Genomic DNA, 11,449 nt, shown 5'->3' on the forward strand with positions numbered 1-11,449 from the left:
TGTAATTTGGCTTTCGAAAGATACTCCAGGCTGAAATAGCAGGCACAAACCTAAAAATACATTCTTTAATCTTAAATAGTAAAAAACGTCCCTTTGTTTGTTCTGGGGTTTAAAAATCAGCACAAAACAGTTTCATATGCAGTTGCCCTGTTCTTAGATTCTTCCCTTGGCATCTTCTTTTGGCCAGAGAAGATGCTGAGCTAGATCAAACTTTGGAATAACACCATATAAGTACTCTAAAATAATTAATAAAAATAATAATAGACACTGGTAGTAATAACAACACACAGACATGCAGTACATCCAGAGGACTGCTTGTGCTCATCCAGATGTTGGAGGAAAGAGGCACCACGGGGGAAGGAGGGGTCCTTAACTTGTATTACTGGTATGGCTCCTATGAGTTACACTGTAAATAAAAATAAACATAAACACAGCCACATGAAACAGTTTATTTGTAAGAATATTTGGGTTTTTCTTATAATTGTGGCGTGCTTGTTCTATGCCCCATTTCTAGATTTCTTTCCTTTGCTATCTTCATACAACACACTTCAAGACAAAACAAATACTCTCTGTGCAGAACATATGCTGCAATTACATTTACCTGGAGTTTTAATATAGTAGCCATTCTGCAAATATAGGTCTATAAAGTAGTCCATGCTCAACTTGGAAGAGATGTCACAGCCTGCCAGAAAACACATGTGGATGCTACAGTAGAAGTTCTCTTTTAATATATATTGAGATAAAACTGAGGACTGAGGTGGGTTGAGCTTCCATCAGCATGAGTTTGCCGTGCCCCATTGCTCAGAGACGCCAGATTAAACATCAGTCTGGGTCAGGCGGCTGATTTATGGTACAGAATCATCTAAAAAGCAACTGATTTCCAAGAAAAATTCATCTCTCTCTTTTGAGTTACAAAGAATATAAATCCAACAGCTCTTTACAAGGCCTGTTAGACACCATGTGCAGTGGCACTGCAAAAGGAGGTTTTCCAACACAAAGACAGTATTTCTTTTACGTCCCATTTTTCTTAATCTCTCCTTGGATTTGCTTATGAAACACCTGCTCGACACACCACAGCAATGACAGTAACCAACTGACAGAGCTGTGAAAGCCCACAGAAAGGATCCAGAGAGCTGCGTTTCCTTGGGAAGCTCAGAAGTGCGTTAGAGACACTACAGTGGGCTTCTGGGCATCCCCACCACCCCGCCAACACCTCTGGGAAGGTCAGCCTCATCTCAGCGACACTGAGATCCCGTCAAAATGGTCCTCTTTGGGGAAAACCACCTCATTAAACCCTTTCCCATCCAACGCTTCCTACCACACTGTCCTGCACCCTTTTCCAGCCTGTTCCAGCTGCATTTCTCTGCTGCTTGGGGTAGAGCAGCCCGTGTGAAAGTAGTTGTGACTACTCATGAAAGGACAACTAGCTTTCTGCAAATGCCAGCCTTAGGGTGTTCTGTCGAAACTGAACTAAACTTATATATTTAAAAAAAAAAACACCAAACAACTAAGCTCTTGTTAAGGATATGAAGGAAAGGGTAGTCCACCACGTCCCAGTGATGTGATCCAGACCTCAGTCACCCTTTCCGCCAGAAAGCTGAGTCTCAATTCCAGGCTGAGGTGGCCTAACTTCAACTTCCAAATATTACTGTCTGCAAAGTCAAAAAATGAACAAAACCTCCAAAGAGCAGCCAGTATCTTTCCATTCCAAAGCAGCTCAGCAGCACTCAGCTCACCTCGGAACCACCAACGACATGAAGGCTGACCTCCTTAAACCTCATGTTGTAAGGCTCATTTTCAAACAAAACTGTTCGTATTTGTAGTCATCTCGTGAACTCTTGTCAGCAAGTTCATGTTTCTCCTTGAAGCGCAGACACTGGAAATAAAAGAGCAGCCCTGAAGCCCTCTTACCAGAGCTCGCTACCTCTGGGTGATAACCCCCTTTTGTGATTCAGGGATTGCATGAAGCTTCTCGTGAGGGCTGATGTGAGCCAGCTGGCGGGGGAGGTCCCCAGGAGGCCCGAAGGTCCCCGTGTCACTGAGCCAGGGCAATGCCCCAGACTGCCGCCTTTACTTGCAGACGTAGTTCCTCGTCCTTGGATTTACCGAAAAACGTTTCAAACACCGTGTCCAAGAGATCTTACAAAATAACCCTAGCAGCTCATAGAGTTCCTCACCTGCTTCCTTGAAGATTCTTGAATAGAAGTCACCTGGTAATATGAAAATATTCCATTTAAACAGATGTTGTCTCATAGACAGGAGGTTTTCATATTTCATCCATGCCTGTCTTTTTTTTTTTTCCTTCTAGCATTTCTTTTAATGAAATGGGTAATAGCAATTGATTTTAATATTCCAGTCACACAACCTATCCCACAAAATGTCAGTCGTTCTATCAATACCATACAACAGCATCTCCACCTCCTCTGTTACTGCCTTTTCATTGAGAGAGGACCTAAATAGGGAGACACCTAAATTAGCTGTATGACATAAATTATAGTCTACATTGAGATTTTCCAGCTCGGCCATAAGCACCCCATATTGTTTCTGTTCCCTTAAAAGAAAAAAAAAAAGCTTAAATAAATATTACTGCAGTTGAAGAACATATCTTTATTACCTGTAGAGCAAAAGAAGAATCTGAAATACTCATATAGAGATAGACATTACAAGCTACAGGCAACCAGTAGTGTGTTACAGTCCCTCAACACTAAAACACATTGCTTGCTTTGTGCAAAGGACTAACAAAAAAAAACCCCAAATTATATGAAATAAAGTGAGGAGCACATTTATTAATTTCCTGCAAACATATGCAGACAAAATATTTTAAAAGCAAGGTGATCATCTGGAATTTTTTAAGCTGTGTTAAGTTAGAATAGGAAGAGAAGAGAAGAGAAGAGAAGAGAAGAGAAGAGAAGAGAAGAGAAGGAAAAGAAAAAAGAGAAGCAAAGAGAAGTGAAGTGAAGAAAAGGAAAATAAAAGAAAAGGAAAATAAAAGAAAAGGAAAAGAAAAGAAAAGAAAAGAAAAGAAAAGAAAAGAAAAGAAAAGAAAAGAAAAGAAAAGAAAAGAAAAGAAAAGAAGAATGAATGCATGGTAAAACATGAAAATTCAACTCAGGGTAAAATTTTAGATAAATTCCATTTTCTTAAAAACTCACAGAAATCTTTTTTCAATCTTCAGAGAAAAATCTCATAAAAAACTGGTCCCAATTGAACTATAACTTATACAAAAATTTAAATTTTCCATTTCAGGGCCAAAACTTAGGTTTCTATATCTATTTTTATTATCAAAATTATCCAGTTGGGTTTTTTTCAGAAATGCCAAAAACCCCACCTGTACCTGCAGCATCAACTAACAGTACCTCAGAAATCAAATTATTTTTAAATGTACCCAGCTACTAGTCACAATTTTCTGTTCTAATTTTTTCTATGCAAAACTGTATTTTACTGAAGATAAAGATTGATCAGACAGTATCACTTTCCTGTAAATTTTTTTTTTCATTAAAAAAACCCTAAAAAAAAAATATAAAACTTTCTTTTTTATCTACTTTTGCGTTAGAGTTTTTCAATTTAGGTAAACAGTATTTTAATTACAACTGAAATTTTCTACTCAGAATGATTAAAACCAAACAACTTTCACTAAGATTTTTCTAACCTATTCAGATTTTTTGGCAAATTCTTCTAAATACAACTGCATTTGTCCAACTTTCATTAATAAAAATGGAACCGTTTAACTCCAGGTACTCAGTTTTGAAGGCTGCGTGCTTTATGCAGATTCTGCATGTTTTCTTGCATAGGGGTGCAACAGGATTAAACACTTTTTTTAACGAGAGTTACAAAAATATTTTGCGGAGAGCTTTGCTTAAAATAATTTTAAACTCATGCTTTGTCCATTACTTTTGTCTTCATTCTTTTTGAAACTTTTTATTAATCATCTTTTATGCTTTCCTTTTTTGTATTCTTACGTCTTAACATCTAGCCAACACTCTGTTATTCATTACTGAAAATCTTTGCATATTTTTATTTCAATTTTGTTGAGCATTTCCATTTTCTAGTGTCTTAAAGGTTTTTATCCATACCTTCCCATTCACTTCTCAAACTTTTTTTTTTCCTTTTGTATTTTTTCCTTTTGTCATATATGTTGATGCTCAGGTTAAGTTTAATTTGTCTCTTACCACCTTCTTGGGGAAGAAAGCAAGGATGAAGTGAAGGCAGCATGTATGTTAGGAGGAAAGGCATTAGTCATAATTCAGGCAACATCAGAAGTTTCAGTTGTTTGGCACTACTTCAAGATTTTTTTTCCACAGTGGTTATTGCAGTCACTGTAAGAAATCTATATATTAAAAAAAAAAAAAAAAATCACATATAACTGCTGTGACTTCATTAAATCTCTCAACTGGCTTTTGAAAACACAATTCCTCTAATCCTCCCTTTTGCAAATTCTTGCAAGCAACAGCAGATGAGTGATCAGGTCCATTTCCCAATAAGCCCATACTCACCTCCTCATTTTTTTCTAAGCAAACCGTATTGGCTTTAAACAACAAACTTATGTCCCCCCCATATATTCAGAGTGGTCTGAAACGGTTTCTTTTATATTTTCTTTGTCATCTAAAATGCAGAACAGCCTGTGGGTGCTACTGACTCTCTTCACACGTTTCAATGGTTCCTTTCTCTGGACCATGTTCCCATTTAAAAAACAAAACCAAAACCAAACAAGCAAAAAAAATCCAAACAGTGGCATTTGGTAATAAAATACTGATAAAGCCTACACGCCAATATCACAGTAGTATTCTCCATGAACTAAACTGATGAACTGTTGAACATAATTCTATTAAAAAGAAAGGTGCATTATAGATAAATTGTACAGCAGTAATTTCTAAAACGCATGATACTTTTTCCAGTGCTGCCACAGCACCTGCTGCTAAGTATAAAGATGATTAGCCACAAACTAACCCACTACAGAATTATTATCAGTATATATTTGCGCGATGAAGAACTAATGGGAATTATGCAGATTGCATTTCCTTTCCCGCTGAAGGCAACCAACCTTCACCATCAATAGCAAAATGAAAACAGAACTCAGCTGTGGAAGAACAACGCAGGTTTTATTTTATTTCCAAATATGTATTGTTGATTATTTCAAGACTTTAAGACACATGTTTCTTTTTCACATAATTATATGACAAGCAGTCCGGTATCATTTTTAAAGGCGTACAAAATTTTCCGTGCATTTTAATGGCTTTAAATACGTAATAACTCTACCGCTGTATGTAGAAACCGGTAAACACACATCAAAGCGGCTTTTAAGAATTATAACGTAATCAGTAGGTAGTGCAAACCAGTAGCGATTGGCTTCCTTAATCTGATTAGAAGTGCTGCTTTAACTGCTCCGCCTCCAGTCAGAGGGCGAAAGCCGGTTCCCGGTCGCACTCCTCTTGCGGATGCCCCATCCCCGGGTCGGGTCGGGTCGGGACGAGGTTCCCGGGAGCGCGCGGGGACCCTCCGCCTGCCTCCGTCCCGCAGACCGGCATCCGAGGCCGGGCAGGGTCTCCCGCCGGAGCCATCGGCGCAAAGGGGCTCCCGGGCTGCCCAGCCTCGGGGACCGCTGTCGTTCAAATAAATAAAGAGCCGTTGATTTAACAGACCTCTGCCCCTACTTTGTCCGACTTGGGTGCAGCACCTTAGAAATGAGCAGTTAGGAGGGCCATAAAATTAGGAGTTGGGAGTCTACGGGCAGAAGCAAAAATAGGACTACCTAGAAAAGCGTTTGCGTTTTTTCGAGGCAGCGTCTTCAGGCGGGGGGAAGCGGCTGCAGGATTTAATTTGCTGTGCTTTGATTTCTTGTTTCTTTAAACTTTTGCCAAAGGTGATGGGAATGCCAGATGCACATTTTTTGGTATACTTTAAAATCCAAATAAACACAAATAACGTATGCTTGGGTTTGGTGTTTGCTTTTCTTTTTCTTTTTTTCCCTCTGTGGAAAAAGCATTCCGTAGAAATGTAGGTATTTCTAGTCTGTCATAAGGGCAGCCACAATGAGGATTCAGTAAATCTTTCTTAAAGAATCACTTACAGAGGGATTGCAAGATGAAGAAACATTTTTATGCACATGAAGAGATGTGTAATCAGTGGCTTTCTTTTGTACTGTAATTGACGCTTCAAAAAATACATTTACTTGAGTACCGGTATTTAATGTTTCAGACTGGAAAAACAAATAGGAATGATCAGAAACAAACAGAGTTAAATTCTCAGATGATCAGCTCCGTTGCATAGGTCCTCTATGGTTCACTTGAATCAACTAAACACGCAAAACAACTTCTCTCATTCTAAAACACTTCATGACAGTAGTCTGAAATGTTACATTCATTGTATGGGAAAAAAGAGATTATTTAAATATAACCTTAATGTAAACTGACCAGGATACCTTAAAATGAATTTTTGTAAAGCAGAATATTTTAAAACAGCAGAGAATAATTTACTGGATTATAGTTAGTGCATCGGCTCATTCTATCTCCATGTACAATTTAAGTTCCTTAAATGCACGGAATATTCTTCAGCATAGCCTGAAGTATTCAAGGGTTTACATCACTAGAAATTTCTTTGCACATGCTGAAAATATGGACTGCTTACTGGAAAGGAAATCAAATGTGTATTTGATTAATTGATGTAGTCACATATTAAAAACTTTTGCTTCTTATCCCATTAAAAGTAACACTAATGAGCAATGGCTGTGACCTTCAAGTGGAAAGCCACATGTGCTTCAACCCCTCAATATTTACCACCCAAATTTAATCTTTATAATGGACACCTTAAAAGGAATCTGATAGAAAATTCTAAGAGCTGCTCCAAAACTAAAACACTTAAGGAAGATTTTGATTAATGCCTCGTGATTAATCAATTGATTAATATAGTTTTCAATACAGATGTTAGGACACTGTCTACTTTAATCAACCATCCTGAAAACGGTGAAGACAAATGATCTATTTTTTTGTCGATTTAAAAAAGAAAGCCTATTTTAGCAGTTATGTAAATTATAAGACAAGCCTTCCTTACAATGCCCAGATTTTCCCTTTTATAAAAACCTTACACATTGGAACTGTTAATTAGGTAAGTGTCATCCTTTTGGGCAGGAACTTGGTATAAACCTAAAAAAAGTCACACATTCAGCCAAATGAGTGCACTTTTTTAAAGAAATTGTTTTAGAATTGCACTATAATCCATATTTAAAGTCCCTCTCCCTGATATTTTTTTATTCTGAGACTGTTTCTAATTTGTGATTATGCTTTCTACCATACTAAAACTGAAATCTTTATTCCAGTCAAAAATAATCACCCCGTAATTACTGTGACAAACTGCCCAAGCTGTATCATTGTGGCCATTTCGACTAATGATATTGTATTAGAATGCCTAGCAATAGACTTCAAATGGAAAATATAATTATGTGCATTAGTTTGTCTAAGCATTTATAAGATCACATATCCATCAGTTATCAGGTCTCATAAAAAAAGCCATATATCACTGTCACCGCTAGTTTTGTTATTGGAAATGTGGGCCGTTATGAACTCAGCTTAAGACGTGTGTCTTAAATTTCACTTATTCTGTTGTCCAGTAAATCCATGTAAGCTGAACTCCTATAAAAGGAGCGGAATTTTCAGCTGATGGCACAGGAACAAATTATTTGACAGTCTCACCAAATGTAAACTAAATGTTTAAGGTACCATTTAAAGCTGAAGGCCTTAATCTTGAAGACATGTTTAAGCTTACACACCGGACTACTTACTGTGCATAAAGTTAAGTGGTTCCATACATCTTCTCTGAACTGAATCTATATGTTCTCCTGTTTTGCAAAGCTAAGGCAACATCTGAGCAACCTCTTCGCATCCCGGGCAAACTGAGCATCCGACCCAGCTTCATCTTGTCAAAACTGCAGTTCTGCAACTGCCTTAATTTCTCTCATGCTCTTTCTCCATATGCTTTGCTTTTCTTTGGAAAACCTCAACTGAATATTTTGCATTTCAAAAGTAAATGCCGCTTCGATTTATGATCCCCAATATCCAAAAGCTCTGATGGAAGAGCTACCAAAACCTCAAAACGAAATAAGTAGAGTCAAAACAGAAGAAAGTCATGCCTGTCTGCCGAGTTACTGGCACTTGACTTGTCTTTTAAACCAGGCTAGAGAAGAAGCAACCCTTTTGCCATTAAGGAGTTGTCACGGTGATAGCAATGGCACCTGAAAATGCCTGGTTTATGTCAAGGAGGACACATCTCCCAACATTTGATGTCATCTTATTGCACAACAAGGATAAGTTACTTCACCAGCTATTATTGCGTAACAATGATGAGTTACTCTCAGAAAATAGAACATTTTTCTTCCACTTTTTGGGTCATCTGAGATGCATATCTGTGGTTTTAACACCACACTTAAATAATATCGCTTGCTGTCTTTTGGTGCCAGTATAAATTTAAGCCATCCAAACAAGATTGTATATTTGAACTGACAAAGAATAAATTATTTGCATCTGGCATAACTGATGGTTGTGTCAAAGCCCCGGCATATAATTCTTAATCTTATAGATGCCTGTTTACTTGTGCATAAGATAGCTGTGCTGAGTCTCTTCCCAGAACAATTATCAAGTTATTGCTATGGGCTAGCCTGGAACTTCCAGGGGAAGCCACCTATAAATGCAGCCACCCCGGAGCAGTCTGAAAGGGATATTTTGAATTAGAGATCACTGCTCTGTTTTTTCCTCTGTGCTGCTGGTAAAATGGGAATGGGAGCGTGCCGGGCGGGCACAGAGCCGCAGGTATGTCTTTGGCTTCCATGTGCTTCCCAGCACAAGGACCCCCAAATATCACATCATCAGAGGAGAAATGTTATTCACGCTCCTCCATGGCTGAAAAGGTTCAGTGATAATCTTAGCCTGTGTAATACAATATATTTTTTTAAATGAAAAATGTCTTTCAATGGACAAGGAGGTTTTTTATGGTTGGTTTTAATTAATATTGATTTTACATGTTTAGAAAGAAAATCCACCAATTCAGACCTGGGAAATGTTTAAGATATGTTGTTTTTCTAGGAGAATTTTCATTGATTTTTATTAATCCTGTAGTTTGCGATGGCTGGGTTTTATCTCCTATTGTGTATTTTATATTAGGATGCTAAAATTATCTACTGTATTTGATATCCAAATATGTAACAGAAGACATGTGAACTACGAGTCCTCAAAGGAACCGTCCTTGCATCTACCTGTTTTAGCCCAATAAAGGGCCAGGGCCCTATTTTGAAAGATCAATAGGCTATGAAATTTCTGCCTCCTTATTAGCGGAATTAATTTTAAAGTGGCAATCTACATCCTAGAAAATTTGTTTCATATTAAGAAGTCCAGATGTTTTTGGTCTCTCTGTCTGACATTCCCACCATCAGAATAAATTGTATTTCCAGACTAATGTAATAGATAAGAGATATGAATAAATCTCATACAGTTCAGTTGATAAAATTAACATGCTGATGATATTTTAATGTTTCCATATAATCAAGGGGGCATGGATCATGCCTCCACCAGCTCCAATGTAATTCTGGTCTTTTAATCTTTTCTCAAGAAAAAAAAAAATAGAGCATTAGAGAGGATTATACAGTAAACAGTATGTGCTCCAGTCTTAAAGCAAGTTGTTTGTGATACGGTTGAATGGCTTTGCCCAAAGGTATTGCAGCAAAGCAACTAATATACTGGAGACTTGGGGTCAGAACCAGTATTCCTGCAGTGCAAGTGTGTCACTTACACATTGTAGCTTCTGGTGGAGAAGCTCCACTGATCTGGAGAATAGTATTAACATATCAGAACTACTCATCTTCCATATGACCTTATACAGAGGACATAAAATCGTACTTGTCTTACGCATAGGAAATCTAACTGACTTTAAACCCAAGGCAATCAGGATTTGGCCCAAAACGCATATGCGGGTTTGCTGGAGCAGGGCACGGGTATAAAGCGACTTGAAATAAAATTATATTTGATGACCAAAGACAAACTAAAGACAAAGAAATCAAAGGGAAAGGAGACAACAAAAAAAGGAAAGGAAAAAAAAAAGTCTAAGTCTTGAACCTAAGAAGTATTCCTATTTGGCAGAAATTATTGGTATGTGGTGGAATTCATCAGGCAGAAGTCTCAAATGTAGTTGAAGGGGTTTAAAGACCCAATTCCCACTACATTTTGATGCTGCTTGGGTATCTAACTGACTTACACAGCTTTAGACTCCTGACTTTAGTCTTTAAAGTGAGACACATCAGAACACATCCCCTTCAAATATTTGCAAGGGAAACGTTAATCAGCTCCAGGACTAAATGGACTTTGAGATTGATAATGCTTATTCTACATTACTTTTTCTACCCCTGTGATCTTTTTAAAGTATAGAAGAACCCATTGTTTTTCAAACTAAAAATGGACGCAATTAAGTGTGAATATCATTAAACAATGTTGACAGAAAAGGAGCAGGTGATCCTGTACTACAGTGCAGATCAACATGATGAGCACAATATTCAGAAGGGAACAACCTTAATTTTGCATGTTGAATCCTCGTCTTGCCTTCTAAAGGCATTTTTATGCTAAGTCCTAATATATGTTTGAATTTTCACATGAAAAGAATATTGCAATCCTGTTTACCATCGCTTTTATGAAGAATCTTAACATTCCATTAAAACTGACAATTAGCTGGTGACATTCCGAGGCCTAAAAATTCACATGCAAATAATCTGAAGAGATGTAATGAAGGTGAAATTAATGAAGATCAGCTGCCAACTGTGTGCACAACCCCTGTGCTGGGCGATACTGACAGGAGAAAGAAGCAGGCTCAAATAGCCAGAGGTTCCTCTGGAAACTAATCTCAAAGTCTTATCCAGAATCAACGCGTTCCCTGGAAAACCTGCAGAACATTAATAGGCAACATGCAAAAAGCACACACACACTAGGACTACGAACACAGCAAAGAAAACCGTATTAGGAGAAAAGGAACCCATCGGAAGTGGATCTTAGTGAATGAAAGCAAAACTCTCTCCATGGTAATTTCATCAGCATCTCTTCAGCCCTTTTCCCAACATACCCGTATAATTCTCTATGGGAATGTCTCCTTACCGTGCCAGTTCCTCCATGGTTGGGTGTCCAGTGCCAGTGGATGGCAGCTCTGGGCCCCTGAGATGCTCTTAGTGGTCCCAAGTCTCTCGAGAGCTGGAAGTGTGTTTCTGGTTCCTGCCCTGGTCATGAGGCTTTTATCTTTACGTAGAGGTAAGGAGCAGCTAACACAGCTCATTTGCTTTCTGCTTAGGAAAACAGCTCTGTAGCAGCTTCCCTCAAATATCTCCCAGCATTTCTTATGCAAAAGCCTCAGTGTGTGGCCTTCTACCATGACAGATAGAAGACATGAACTTTAGGCAGAAATATTTCTCCTTGAGCCAAAACAT

The sequence above is a fragment of the Aquila chrysaetos genome, chromosome 6 (genome assembly GCF_900496995.4).
Source record: "Aquila chrysaetos chrysaetos chromosome 6, bAquChr1.4, whole genome shotgun sequence".
In the NCBI taxonomy this organism is placed as follows: Eukaryota; Metazoa; Chordata; class Aves; order Accipitriformes; family Accipitridae; genus Aquila; species Aquila chrysaetos.